Genomic DNA, 15,477 nt, shown 5'->3' with positions numbered 1-15,477 from the left:
GACAATAGCACTAAATGTGACTTTCTCTAAAACATCATTTCTAAATGTTCCATCCTTTATTTCACCTCCTTATCTGATTCAGCACACGTTTAGTATAAATCCCAATGCAAACCGATAATCCGACGAGAATCCTGCTGAGCTTAGACTACTGAAGTGTGAGACAGTTCAGCTGAGACGGGTGAGACTTTGGGCTTGTGTTACAGGAGGTTCGACATCTGCCAACTGGCTGTATTCATGATACAGCAAACATAGTGGTAGCCCAGAGTTTGTGAAAACACCTGAAGGAAATGGAGCCATTCTGCCAGAGAAAACTCAAATTAGGATGATGACTAAGTTCCTCATTAAGCTCCAGTGGGAATTAAACTTCCCATTTGTTTTCATTACTTCCCATTGCTACAGACACTGAAAATATTTTTCAGCTTGGAATGGCAGCGAAATCCCATTGCAATAAAAGTTCTGTGGATGAATTAGTTTTTAGCTCAACAGGAGAGACATTGGTGTGCATACTTAATTAAACACACCTAACACTTAATGCGCCAATATCAACCACACACTTACATCTAGAAAGGGTGATATTTTATTTCTGAAAAATATCAAATAGTTTAAAATATATAATTTTAATTGGTTTATTGCCCAGTATGTAAATGGAAACCAACTATTAAATAGGTGTGTGTTTTTGCCCTAATTTCCACAGATAACTTACAGCATGAGATTCAATATTGCAAGTAAGCTTCTGGACACACTGAAGTGCTATATGACACACACACACACACACACACACACACACACACACACACACACACACACACACACAGAGTGTTAAAGAGATTGGTTCCAGCTTTTACCACAGTGCCTGTTTTGGGGTAAGTGAAGACATCTTGTAGCTCTTTAAAGGTGTGTAGCATTAACACCCTTGCCCCCAGAGTAAACCTGTGAGGTGACCCACAGCCGACTAACCCCTGTGGCTCTTTGTAATATAGCTGTAAACCAGACCACTCACCCTACATGAGCAAGTAGAGCTTTTAAGTCCAGCCTCTGAAAAGAAGGAGATAGCTGTAATATATATATAATATAATATATATTATATATATCTTATATATAATAGTAATTATATATATATAATTCATTCTCCTCTTCTCCAGACATTCTTCTCCTTCTGTCATATCTTAATGCCTTCACTTTCAAACCGAATTGGGAAAGATGCAGAAACTAAGGGATGTGTTATACATGTGGGAATTGTATTGATGTCTTCGCTCATGTATGAACATTGGTATAGCTCAAATGCTGCACAACATTTCAAGGCAGTACATGCGTTATGTTAACTGCCTGTTTGGATGATATATCATATATATAATTTTGTGTTCGCACTGAATTCCCACTTTAGCGATGCATCTTATTTACATTTACTCCACGGCATGATCACAATAAATTCTAGATGTCCATCTATGTCAAATCCAGAACTCCACCAATATAATCCAAACTAAGGTTAAAAGTTTATACAAAATAATAATCATAATAATAAGAATAAGAATAATAATAATTATTATTATTATTATTATTATTATTATTATTATTATTATTATTTTGTATAAAAGATTAGTTAAAATGTTTAGATATTATTAGTTTTTTTAGTAGTAAATCATGTATTTTATTAATTTATTTTATAAGCAAACTAATAAGTGTATGTTTTAATTATCTTATGTAATACCACTACTACTACTACTACTACTGCTACTACTACTACTATTACTAATAATAATAATAATAATAATAATAATAATAATAATTGATGCATACACATCTGTTCAAAGTGTGTTGTTGAAGAAGACGTTGTGATCTTGTAATGATGAAAAATAAAATAAAAAAATGCAAACGCTCCATTTCCCCCATTTGAATGCACCCGTGGGAGGAATAAGCAAGGGGAAATGTTAAGGCTGAGGTTACTGACGGTGTGTTGGAGCAGAGGCCAGGATTTACAGCTGCCTGGGGTGAAGGCTCACCGCGCTTATTTCCCCAGCCAGTTAAAACAAATTGCTTGCTCCAACCTCAGGTCCCCTCTTTTTCCTCCAAGCTACTTAGGACAATGTTATTCTTCCGAAAACGATCTAAATTATTCCAAAATAAATACCATTACATGATGGATAATAATGAATGCCATTTTTTTCCTCTTAGACCAATGGTAGCTTCATATTTCAGTATGTTGCCCTAATATTAAACAGTTTCAAACATCTTTTTTTATTATGTCTGTATGTATTTATTTATTTATTTAGTTTATTTTAGTTAGTAATTAGCTTCAAAATAGATTTTTATGCCAATCAAATTTGAATAATTTTATATAATTCCATAGAATTAATAAATAATATTGAAAAATGTTAATCATCATTTAGCCCTTGCACTTATTTTATACAATATAGGTTCTAATTTGATTTATCAGTCCAATGTGCATACTTTATATAGTTTCAAAGGTTATAAAATTATTTTTACAATTTAAAAAAGTTTTTACAGTTGCTTTGGGTACATAATTTTTGTTGTATTTTATTCTTCATGTTGTTGTAGTTTTAAACTCAATAATCAATTTCATTTAATGTCAGTCTAATTTGCATAATCTTATATAGCTGGTGAGGCTAAGTAATTAATATTGAAAAACTGTAATATTTTAATTACTTAGTCTATGTAGGTATTTTATAGATGTACTGGTTAATGTTTACTTAATTGTTTTTGTAACTATGAATATAATTATAATGAGACTTAATTGTATCATTGTATATAGCTGCATAGGCTTCACGCAGCACACTACTACAGTCCTGATAATATATTTTCTTGCAGCTATTTTCTGTGCATAAGATCATCAAAATCTATTCTATTTGAGGAAACAGTTGAAACTCATGTGTTTCTTGTAATGCTGTTTGTTCCTACTGAGAAATGTCTATTTCTGTGCACTTTCTATAGTTATCCCTATTAATAATAACTGCATATTGTGAAGTTATGCAGTCACCTGTGGGGCTTCAGGATCAAAGACGTTCTTCAGGATAACGGAAATATTGTTAATATAAGTTATAGAAAGCAGAAGCTTGAAGCAGACCACAATGGGTTCATCAATGTATCTCAGTCAGCTTCGTTGACTGGAAAACCGGACTTCTGTAACACGAGAAGCTGTTTGAATTTGTCTCCTCGAGTTCCCAGAGAACTCCACAGGGAGCTTTGGCCCTTTTTTGTTTGCAATTAGAAACAGATGTAAGAGAAGATACAGACCAGGGAGTGTCATCAGTCAAATAAGTCAGAAACACAGAGCTTTATTTACTGTATGTCACATACGTATATAAAAAAAAAACAGCTTTACAAAAAAAAGACAGTGTTACAGAAGTCCGGGTTTTCCAGTCAACGAAGCTGACTGAGATACATTGATGAACCCATTGTGGTCTGCTTCAAGCTTCTGCTTTCTATAACTTATATTTACAATATTTCCGTTATCCTGACGAACGTCTTTGATCCTGAAGCCCCACAGGTGACTGCATAACTTCACAATATGCAAAATCATATATAGGTTTTTTCCTATAGCTCCTATTCTTTTTCTTTTTTTTTTTTGGAAATCGCACATGACGGATACATTGATCATTATAAACATGCATGTAGGTCTGATATAAACTCAAGATAGAAATATCTGAGGATATTCCTTTCAAGGGAAATTGTGCAATAATGATCTGTAAATTGATGTGAGCCAAACCCTCTGGAGATAACTATTTCACAGCTCAACATTCAACCACCGAGAACATGTACATTATTGCATTATGAAAGCTCTTGTGTAACGATCTTGATTCGATGTATGAAACGATTGCCTGTTATATCTAACATCTTCAGCTACAGCCTTGGGGTATCACTCAGGATCATGTCTAAAGAGTATCTTTCCTAGATATCTACACTAATGGTGCAAACGTTTGTAGACACCTGCCCATCACACCCATGTGTGGTTCTTCACCAAACTGTTACCACAAAGTTGGAAGAACATTCATTCATTCATTCATTCATTCATTTTCTGCCGCTTATCTGAACTAAAAAACTAAAACAAACAGGGTTCAAGCTACAACTATTTTGGATATTGTTTTCATTTTTCCACTATCTTAGACAAGTAACTCATTCATTCATCTTCTACCGCTTATCCGAACTACCTCGGGTCACGGGGAGCCTGTGCCTATCTCAGGCGTCATCGGGCATCAAGGCAGGATACACCCTGGACGGAGTGCCAACCCATCGCAGGGCACACACACACTCTCATTCACTCACGCAATCACACACTACGGACAATTTTCCAGAGATGCTCCACACACACAAGGCGGAGGCGGGAATCGAACCCTGGAGGTGTGAGGCGAACGTGCTAACCACTAAGCCACCGTGCCCCCCTTGGAAGAACATGATTATCAATAATGTCTTCTATATGCTGTAACATTACAATTTCCCTTCACTGGATCTAAAAAGTGCAAACATGTTCCAACATGTCAATGCTCCTGTACACATTCATCATTCATTCATTCATCTTCTACCGCTTATCCGAACTACCACGGGTCACGGGGAGCCTGTGCCTATCTCAGGCGTCATCGGGCATCAAGGCAGGATACACCCTGGACGGAGTGCCAACCCATCGCAGGGCGCACACACACTCTCATTCACTCACACACTAGGGACAATTTTCCAGAGATGCCAATCAACCTACCATGCATGTCTTTGGACCGGGGGAGGAAACCGGAGTACCCGGAGGAAACCCCCGAGGCACGGGGAGAACATGCAAACTCCACACACACAAGGTGGAGGCGGGAATCGAACCCCCAACCCTGGAGGTGTGAGGCGAACGTGCTAACCACTAAGCCACCGTGCCCCTCCTGTACACATAATAAGCACAATGTATTGTATTTGTTGTAAAAGACCTGGAACACAGACTAGACCTACTGTAACCCTAACCTCAGGCCTCCTCGTCCAACATCAGTACCTGCTCTAACTAATGCTCTTGTGTCTGATTGGACAAATTCCCACAGCCATGCTCTATCCCAGAAGACTTGAGTATATTACTGAAAGCAAATGAGGGACTAGCTCTAAATGTTTGAAATGCATTTAGTTAGCTAGCTAGCTAACATTACATTATTAAGGTGTTCACTACTTCACTACATTTCTCAGCGAGAGAGCATTTTCAAATGGGTTGTGTTAATGCATATATTAAAAAAAACTAAGTTAAATAATTACTCATGCACAAGACAACAGGTAGCCATAGTGTTGTCGACATTACGGCAGTTTCGGGATTTTTACTCAACCACTGTTCCACTGACTTGTCTATGTGTTTTTTTCCTGTATTTTTATGTAAAGTACTTAATTTAATTAAATAAAAAAAGAAGGTTTAACTGAAACAAATAGATAACTATTCATTGTCTGATACCTCTACTACCACGATAACCTCTCTTACCTCTGGTCGTTCTCTTACCAATGCTAAGCTGATGACACTCAACATACCATGGCTTCTGCTTGGATTTCAGCGTGTCTGTTGGACATATCAGCCAAACTGAACTGCTGATCATCCCAGGTGATATATCCCCAGGTCACTATCATTCCAATATCCCTTCACAACGATCTGATCTCTCTTGTTTTTTTCCTCACATGTTACATGTTACCTCGCATGCTAATGTGACACGTTCATGTTGGTTTCTTCTCTACAACATCAGAAGGATTTTGACATTTTTGTTCACACAGGTTGCCCAGGTACTTGTTCAGTCTCTTGTCATTTCAAGACTGGACTACTGCAACTCACTGCTGGCAGGTCTACCTATGAACGCAATTCGTCCTCTGAAAATGATCCAAATGCAGCTGCATGGTTTGTTTTCAACCTTTCTAATTTATCCCACACCACCCCACTGCTGCGCTTTTTCCGCTGCACACATCAGATTCAAAATACTGATGCTTGCCTACAATGCCAAAAATGGACCAGCTCCTTCTTACCTCAAAGCTCTTATCACTCCTTGCACTGCACCTCGCTCCCTCAGATCTACCAGCACAGCTTGACTGGTCCCACCATCTCTCAGGGTAAGAGGTAGGTATACATGAACCTTTACAGTTCTGGCACTGAGGTGATGGAATGAACTTCCCCTAGATGTCTGAACAGCTACTGGCTATCTTAAAATGATGAGTGAAGACCTCCCTCTTCCTAAAAATTGCTTAAATCAGTTACTTGTTGGGGGGGGTGGGGGGGTCACGGTGGCTTAGTGGTTAGCACGTTCGCCTCACACTTCCAGGGTTGGGGGTTCGATTCCCGCCTCCGCCTTGTGTGTGTGGAGTTTGCATGTTCTCCCCGTGCCTCGGGGGTTTCCTCCGGGTACTCCGGTTTCCTCCCCCGGTCCAAAGACATGCATGGTAGGTTGATTGGCATCTCTGGAAAATTGTCCCTAGTGTGTGATTGTGTGAGTGAATGAGAGTGTGTGTGTGCCCTGTGATGGGTTGGCACTCCGTCCAGGGTGTATCCTGCCTTTATGCCCGATGACGCCTGAGACTGGCACAGGCTCCTCGTGACCCGAGGTAGTTCGGATAAGCGGTAGAAGATGAATGAATGAATGAATGAGTTACTTGTCTAAGATAGTGGATAAATGAAAACAATATCCAAAGTAGTTGTAGCTTGAACCCTGTTTGTTTTAGTTTTTAATAGATGACTCTTGGGCTCTAACTGATGTAATTCAGTACACTTTGAGTGTCAGCCTGCAATTTATGACAAATTACATGAGATTGTGAGCTTATTGGAGAGTGAAAGTAGAAAGTCAGGCATGCTCGGGATTAAAAGGCCAGTGCATTAACCTGCCTGTGTCTTAACCCAAGGCATTTTGGAGATACCCATTTACACACGTCTTTGCACCCTGCCTGTAAAGCCTGGTGTCGACGGTGATGTCGCATTCAGACATAGACTTTCAAATGAGCACTTCAAGGACAGGCTGTGTCCAGCAGGCCAGAATTAGATTGTTTGCTGCTTATTAGTGGTGACAGCTTTCACACTGGGGCGGTGGCAAAACTCACAGCTTGTGAATAACAACCAGACAGCCGTTTTTTTTTTTCTTTTCACGTTTACTGCCAAAGAAGGTATTAAGTAGGGTCATGTTCTGGCAATGTATAATCTTCTCTATGTTTTTCCCCTTAAGGATCAGTTGTGGTCACATGGTTGGTTGGTTTGAGTCATGAGAATATTTCTCATTTACACATAAACAAAGAATTTATGATATTATCGATTTTACCATGTCAATAGAATGTATGCATAATGAATGAGTTTGTTATAGAGTTAGATAGTAGATACAGTAGTAAAATACGAATTCGAGAGGTCGAAAGGAAATGCTAACATCAATACCACTTTCAGGAGGCAGAAAAAGTCAAGGCGCTGAGTGAAACGTTTCAATCAATGGCTGATGATAGGACATGCACATTTTTTTCGTACCTAGGAACAGGTTATGGCAGAACAGTTCTCACAAGCTGCAGTGATAGAAGATTTAAAGCAGCTTTGTAGTTGGCAAAAAAGAGACTGAAGAGGATATGAGCTAACAGCTCGTACTCGAGTTCAAAGTCATGCTCTTGTGCAGACATTTGAGGAATCTCTGTAAATTCTTGGAATGGTTACATGTTGAGCACCACATGCAGCGATACACAAGTCTGAGTGATAAAATATGCTTGATGGATCTTTTTCTAGGGCTCTGGTTACTGTTCTGTGGAGATTCTTGAGAGTTCTACATCCCTTCATGAAAAGACTGCAGATGGCTGATGCTTCTAAGCAATAAATCAATAGTATATGAACCAATATACAGTGATTCCTATCTATTTTTAATAATAAGTAATAAGGAGAGATCAGACCACGGTTTTAAAAGAGGCAACAACATTTTTCTTGGTCTAGTTTGAAATCAAAGAAGCTGTTATTATTTCTTTTCCACTGGCTAGTTCTCAAAACCCTTCAGGTAAAATAGTACAACGGGTTTGTCATAACCAACAAACAATCTGATCATAACTTTTTGATCTAAATCCTTCTCCAGTATGTTGATGTTACAGAATGATTTTTAAAAAGAACCTATCTCTGGTGTCCATGCTTGGACGAAAAGACAGCAAAGGAAAAAAGGAGGTCCTTATTCAACGTCTCAAGCTTGTTGCTGATTGGTTATAGCACAGTTCAATCAAACAGTGCGCTTGAGTGAGAATGTTTACAGTAATCTGACAATTATTCTTCCATTCACTTAATGTTATATTAGACATGAAAATTTGACATCATAACAAGAGTAATATGAAAGCTGAAAAAATGGAAAGCTGAAAAAAGGAAGTGATTAATAATTTTAAAAAGAATTGCATTAAATCACTATACTAGTCTTTATCCAATCAGCTGTGAGCGTGTTCAAAAAGACCATCCCCTTTCTGTTTCTCGTTAAGCATTCTGTCATGTTTGTTGCTTTGTTACCGTGTTTCTTAGGTTGCTGTAGAGTTTTAGGTTTTTTAATGTGTTTTTACACTGAAGGCCCACGATATTTGTGTTAAATTGCTAACATTATGGTGTGCATGCATGCAAATTTATCAGAATTTAACCGAGTTAACCAATTTGAGATGTCGTAGGATGCTGTCTATCATTTCACACTGTCTTTATGGCGGCAACAAGTGTCAAATAAAAGCATTTTTTAACGGTATTTCTTCAGAATGAACCTTTACAGCATTTTTAGCATTGCTTTCTCCGATCCACTGTGCATGCCCAGCAATTGTGGAAATCAGGAATCTGTGAACTGTTGTCTGTATATCCCTTCTTTTTTTTTTTGCTGCTCCATGTTACTTTTCCTCAATTGAAATAGGAGTAATGACTCCGAAAGGAAAAAGAATGTTCTTTCAATAGATAATTAGGGAGATTGGTTTACCAGGTCCACTCAAGGTCCATTCAGAAGCCAGGACTGAGGTTGCCTGTTGTCTGAGGGACTGAAGAGGTCCCAGGAGACGCATTTCCTACTGTTTCATTTCTCAGAGCAGGTGCCTGGCAGGTAGTCAATGGCGACACTAGACCAAAAAAATAAGAGGCTAGGGGAAGAGGTCAACATCAGAGGTTGAAGGTCAGGCTCACAAGGTCATTAGGTCAGCGGACACTGCAATGGCAGATGAAATAGGGAGTGTCTCATACTAACGCTGTATGACTGAGGCTGATCACAGGACATGACTCGAGGAGACATAGTCATTGACCTTTGTATTTGCTTTACAGATAAATTGGCCATAAATCAAGGTCATAAATAGATATTTAGCTCAGAATTTTCTACCTTAGAGATAACATAATCTGGTTTCTGAACCAAAAAAATAACATTTTAATTCCATTGCAATCTGGTCTGTTTAATGCTCCGAACCTGGTGTGAGTGTTGCATTAATTGGAAGGATGCTATATTAATTATTATTAAACATGCTTTTCACCAAGTCATACTGGACAACACTGAAAAATATTGCATGAGTAGAAATGCCAGCACTGTCAGCACGCTGTGTGAATTCTAGCAGTTCCTCAACCTTGGTCACCTCACTCAAGTTCATCATTTTTTTTTTCCTTCTGCATTTTCTAACACATTTGGTCACCTGCCAACTCCCACCTGCTTGCCAGCTCTCCCCTATCATATAGCAGCTACCAACCGAGAAGACAAAAGGTTAATACAGGTTTCCTTTGAAACTCATGAAGCAAACCAGGCAAGACTTTTCAAACTGTTGCCCGTGTTGTTTCACAAAGGTAAAATAAGACACTTAAAGACAAGCTTTATGTGCCCTTTTCGGCATACACGAGCACACGGATACACACGATTAGCTTGTGTCAGTCTGACTGACAGGAGAGACAGCATGTCACAATGAGGAAGTCCTGGCTATAGATTACTTCAGATGCTGCAGATTTTTAACTGATAATAAAGAGACCACATTTTATATTGTCGCTTGTGCACTTATTTTCTTTCATTGTGCCTGTACACAATATGATCTAAAAATGATTGCTGGTTCCATTCTGCAAAATATAAACAAAATAGCAGCCTAAGTTAATTCGTTGCAATTCTAAATGTATTGCACAGCAACATATGATCTTACTTCTTACTTCTGTAAGAAAGATAGATTAACCAACCTTTCACGTGACTATTTCTTCAAGTCATATGTGTATTTGCATCTGCTCAGAACACATCTGTTCATTCAAATAATATGAAAATGTACGCGTGTGTGTGTTGAATTCCGTTTAGTCCCAAAAGACCAAGACACGATTTTTATGTTCATCCTTGAACACACTTAAGATTCTTACTGTGATTAGTACAGAACAACCTCCAGGGTCAACTGTGTCCCACACCGGAGTATCTAATTAAATCTTAGCTCAAGAAAATTATCTGTCTTTGCCCATAGGCATCTATTGAAAGGAGCCAAGGAAGTAGGATCTGGTGCTATTCATCACCTACCATCCATAAGCCAATGTCCTGGCAGAGAGCAGAGAAATGCCCTTGGGAAATGCTCTATAAATGTCAGTGTGCAGAATACGCAGGATAAGGAGGAAACACATAGAGATGACAGAACACAGAGGCAAATTTATAAGGATCTTTTGCTCCAAGCGTCAAAGCATCTCCCTTGGGAACAGAAATGTGGGTCATTCTTCTTCTTCTCATAATCCTGATGCAACCTGAACTGGAAAGGTAGAACTTATCTATCAAGTATCTATCGAGCTACAGGTCAGTCGCAGAAGCATTAGAGTTTGGGTATTGGAATGCAATTTGTTCGGGTGATGTATTAAAGCATTAGGGCTAATAATCAGTGCAGCTTTTAAAACTAGGTCATTTTTATTTTTGCCCCAGGAGTGCTAAAATGAGCGTATCGGTAAAGGAACTTATCGGCATACGCACGGTTATAAATTTCTCTTAACATATCGGACTGGTAAGCATATGTTAGTTATAGGAAACCCATGGAATATTGCTCACAGAGGTCAAAGGGCTATGAAGGTCAAAGGTTTTATCCTCCCCTCATCATAAAGTGCATTATCATCTCCATGGACTGACCATCCAGATGGTTAAGTAGGCCAAAGACAGCTGCTGCATACATCCTGGGTGAAAATTACTATGAAGTATATATGATTCTTATTTATCATATTACGAAAAAGAAAATCATTATGGAGACTTTTTTGACCGTGCTATAATAAGCACAGCTTAAATGACATGGTATTAAGTTTTGTTTCCAAAGGTTACATGATCATTAATGTTGTTATTTCTTAGAGAAATCGTTTTAACCATGGCCTTGGACAAAATAAAACAGAAAACAAACATCAGTTATGTCTGTTTACATAATTATTCATTTTTTCATGTAACCTAAACTATGCTACATACTTATAAGCTGGAGAAGAGCTTAGAGAAGAGCTGGCGATAAGGAACATCCTCGCTCTGGATAAGGGAGTCTGTCAAATTCTGTAAATGTAAACATGACATGAGCAAATAGTGAGTTGGATCAAAATAAACAGAAATAAACTAAATTATGAGGAGGAGGAGGAGGAGGAGAGGGAGGATTATTATTATTATTATTATTATTATTATTATTATTATTATTATTATTATTATTATTATTATTATTATTATTATTATTATTATTATTATTATTATACACAAACATTTGTAACAGTTGACACAAACACAGTTTTATTTTCTCCAAAAATGTTAATTAAAAAACATTGTTTAATCAATTTATTGAAAGTCAAAACCTCGTCTCAGTCAACTCTTAAAAATTATTTGACATTATTTATAAGCTAGCTTACTTGTTTTTAAATTGTTGATGAATGGACTAAAAGTTTCGTAACCTATGAAATAGGCTGATAACTAGAACACCTTACTAGTAAATACAGTACATTATATTTCGTAATAAATTTTTATGAATTATAATTATGCCATCATAATTATGTGTCATTAAAAAAATATATCCTAAGGGTATTTTTCATGTAGCCCTGATAAAACCATGGACCAAAATGACATCAACCAACAAGGTGCAATTTAATATATTTGCTTTCTCCTTTCCTTTTGCCCCTCTTAATGAAACCTGCCTAAATGCTATGTGTGTGTTTTAGGTCAGGCCCCAAGCTGGGGGTCTCTCCCTGGAAACTCCGGGTAAACCTGCTGTGCTCAGTCAACGCACTGTAAATCATCCTCTCTCTCCGTAGCTTGCTCCATTCCACACCAATCGTCTCCGCAGGAATAAAGCTAGCCGTAACATTATCCAGCGAACTAATCCTGGCTCGAACAATTGCTGGCATAGCTGAGTGCAGAGGTGATGATGCCCTCTTATGAATGTGGGCACGACATGGAGCTCAGCTATGTGCTACTGTGGCAGTGGTGAGGGTAAGAGACATACAGGAGAGGCTTGACTGCCTTAATTGAGATGCAGTATCAGATTAATGGCTGCTCACTCAGCCTGTGGATCTCATACACCTCTACAACGCTGTTAAAGGACCTGGTCAGATGTAGAGCTTAACAACGTCAGATGTCCAGAAGCACCACACAGACAGGAACCTGAACTGTGTATCAAACTTATGAAGGAAAAAACAAAACAAAATGAAGAACATTTCTACAGCACGTATTTTCGCTAAGTTGGAAGTGTTGGGGTGTTGAGAAAGAAGATAAAATGAGTGAGGATTTTTTATTTCTAAAATAAATAATGCACGTTATCCCAAATACTTCATAGTATGTCAGCACAATTAAGTATAAATTTTAAAAAGCATTGCCAGTTCCACAACCATGTATTATTTAGTACAGAATTGCATATTACTGTACAAACTCTGTGAGTTTATGGTCTGCTGATAATGTGTTAGCTATTCTGCCTGCTTTATAAGATCCTTGAATCCGATTGGTCATACAATGTTGATTAATTTTCTGTAATAGTCCTGATTTTAATTAATCCACCTGTTCCGATACAATACATTATTGTTTCTATAGTAACTCATTTTATGTATATGGCATAAAATCTGAGGTTCATAATAATTTTAATCTAGTTTATTGATATTTACTTACTAGTGTCAGCACTTTTTTAAATTCTTCTTATTACTACAAATAGAGGCTGGCGATAGAGTGACTATTTATAGCTTGTCTTGTTATGGCTTGTCTATGAAGTTTTAACACAGACTGACTTGTCTTACAGATGTTCCACAATAAAAAGCAGGATGTTATTTAGTAATAAGTTAATTTCTTACGAATATTATACGAGAATAAAAACACGGTGCTGTTATTAAGAAACTAATCAACTCCCGGACAATAATTAGTTTGTCAGTGATTTCATTTGCTTTAACACACCATGTTGTGATTTATTCCTGCCATGTTAACTACGGTTAGACATAAAAAGGAATGCTGGGTATATTTTCTGTATAGTTCATGTGTTTTCTACAATGATATGATGTTCGATACATCGATGTGGCTCCTGGATTTTATAGTGAAGCGATTATCTACCTGGAAATCTGCACCACTCTGCTTGTACTGACCAGAGACATAATTAGCCTAATATGTCCTGAAAGCAAGAAGCAGGCCTTCATTCCTGTCAATAGCCAGTAGGAGAAATGTCTCCACATCTTTATCCTGGTCTCAATGATAACATCAGTAACCAAGCAGAAAAAAGCCACAGGCCATGAGACAGACGTTTATAGACGTCTATCTGTGCGACTGATCAACTCAAAAGGCCTCGGAGACTGGCCAACCTGTTTATCCCCCCAGACCAGGAGACACAAGCTCTACAGTCTAACCTGTGTAAATCAAACCATATCACTGACACTTTGAACATTACCCAAGTCTTCTTGGACAGAGAGGTCTATCTGATACAGGCTGAGCAATTGAGATCTTACGGAGAGCAAGTACTACTTTTTTTTTGTTGTAATCTGTAGATTTTGTTGTAAATAAGAGAGTGAAATCACAGACTTCTAACAAAGTTTGAATATCTATGCCATGCTCCCACTGTAACTGTGTATTTTAGACAGAATTAGAATGGAACTTTATTGCTGATAGTAATTAGTTAAATGCAGTCTGATACATTTTTCTTAAGTTTCTAATCCAGCAGTTCAACAAAAATCCATAGTTCTTGCTCCTTTATTCTGGCATCAAACATAAAACCCACCATCCAGGAAAACAGACTGTGTTCAGCATGCTATTTATTTATTTTTATTTATTTTTTTTTTGACCACAGATCTCATATTTAAGCACTCTGTGCTCTGATGGACTGCTTCATTCTTCCTCAGCCTCAATGGTCCACTTCTACAACAACAACAACAAAACAAAAAGAGAAATGTGTTCTCCAGGGAGTGAGGATAATGAAATCAGAGCATCCAAGGTAACGCAAGCTTGGGCCATGCCAGGGCTCTCAGAGAATGAGCTCCCTTTGGCAGCCACTTGCAGTTTTAGCTGGGGCAGCAGATTTCTTTGAGGCACAAGCACCTTTACAGAAGGGCCATGCATTAACAATACTGCAGCGGGAGTGCATTAGTGTGGGTGCCTCCAGATTGTACTCCCTTGTTAATATTGCTCTAACAGTGCTTTTGATTTTATTTTCATTTTTCTCTTCCTCGTCCAAGAATCAGATTAGGATCGATTGCTTGGGCTGGAGCGCACCGGCAGCTGAATGGCACGCTGTTGAATTGTGCCGACCCGCCTCTGCGAGCATTCAGGCGACTAAATAGAATGATTTGCCCTTATATGTCAAATTCCCTTCGAGACACAGATGTCAATACCAATTAGATTGTCTGCAGCCACCATGGTGACTCAAAGGCCGTACCTCTTTTTCTTTTTTTTCTTATGTGTGTCTGCATTTGGTAAAGCTGAGTGGTGGCCGCTGCGAAAGACTTAATAAATAAATAAAAGTTTCAAATCAGTTTAATAACAGCCACTGAGAAGACATTACACTAACTGCATTAGGGGCTGTCAGAGGGAAGGAACTTGCAGGGAGGCCAAGGATGCCTTGCTAAGTCTCTCACGTTTGTCAACAGAAAGTGGGGAAAAGAAAGACAACCGGAATTAGGAATACAAAAACACGAATGGAGAGAGAAGTGGGGAGAAAATGAATTAATGATCAAATGTCTGTCTGCAGGAGGCACGGTGGCTTAGTGGTTAGCACGTTCACCTCACACCTCCAGGGTTGGGGGTTCGATTCCTGCCTCTGCCTTGTGTGTGGAGTTTGCATGTTCTCCCTGTGCCTCGGGGGTTTCCTCCGGGTACTCCGGTTTCCTCCCCCGGTCCAAAGACATGCATGGTAGGTTGATTGACATCTCTGGAAAATTGTCCATAGTGTGTGATTGCGTGAGTGAATGAGAGTGTGTGTGTGTGTGTGTGCCCTGCGATGGGTCTGTCTAGGGTGTATCCTGCCTTGATGCCCGATGACGCCTGAGGCACAGGCTCCCCGTGACCCGAGGTAGTTCGGATAAGCGGTAGAAAATGAATGAATGAATGTCTGTCTGCAGTAGAGCTTGTGCATGGGCTAACTTGG

This window comes from Tachysurus vachellii, chromosome 26 (genome assembly GCF_030014155.1).
Source record: "Tachysurus vachellii isolate PV-2020 chromosome 26, HZAU_Pvac_v1, whole genome shotgun sequence".
NCBI lineage: Eukaryota > Metazoa > Chordata > Actinopteri > Siluriformes > Bagridae > Tachysurus > Tachysurus vachellii.
The sequence above is the reverse complement of the archived record's forward strand: the minus strand, read 5'-3'. Positions refer to the sequence as shown.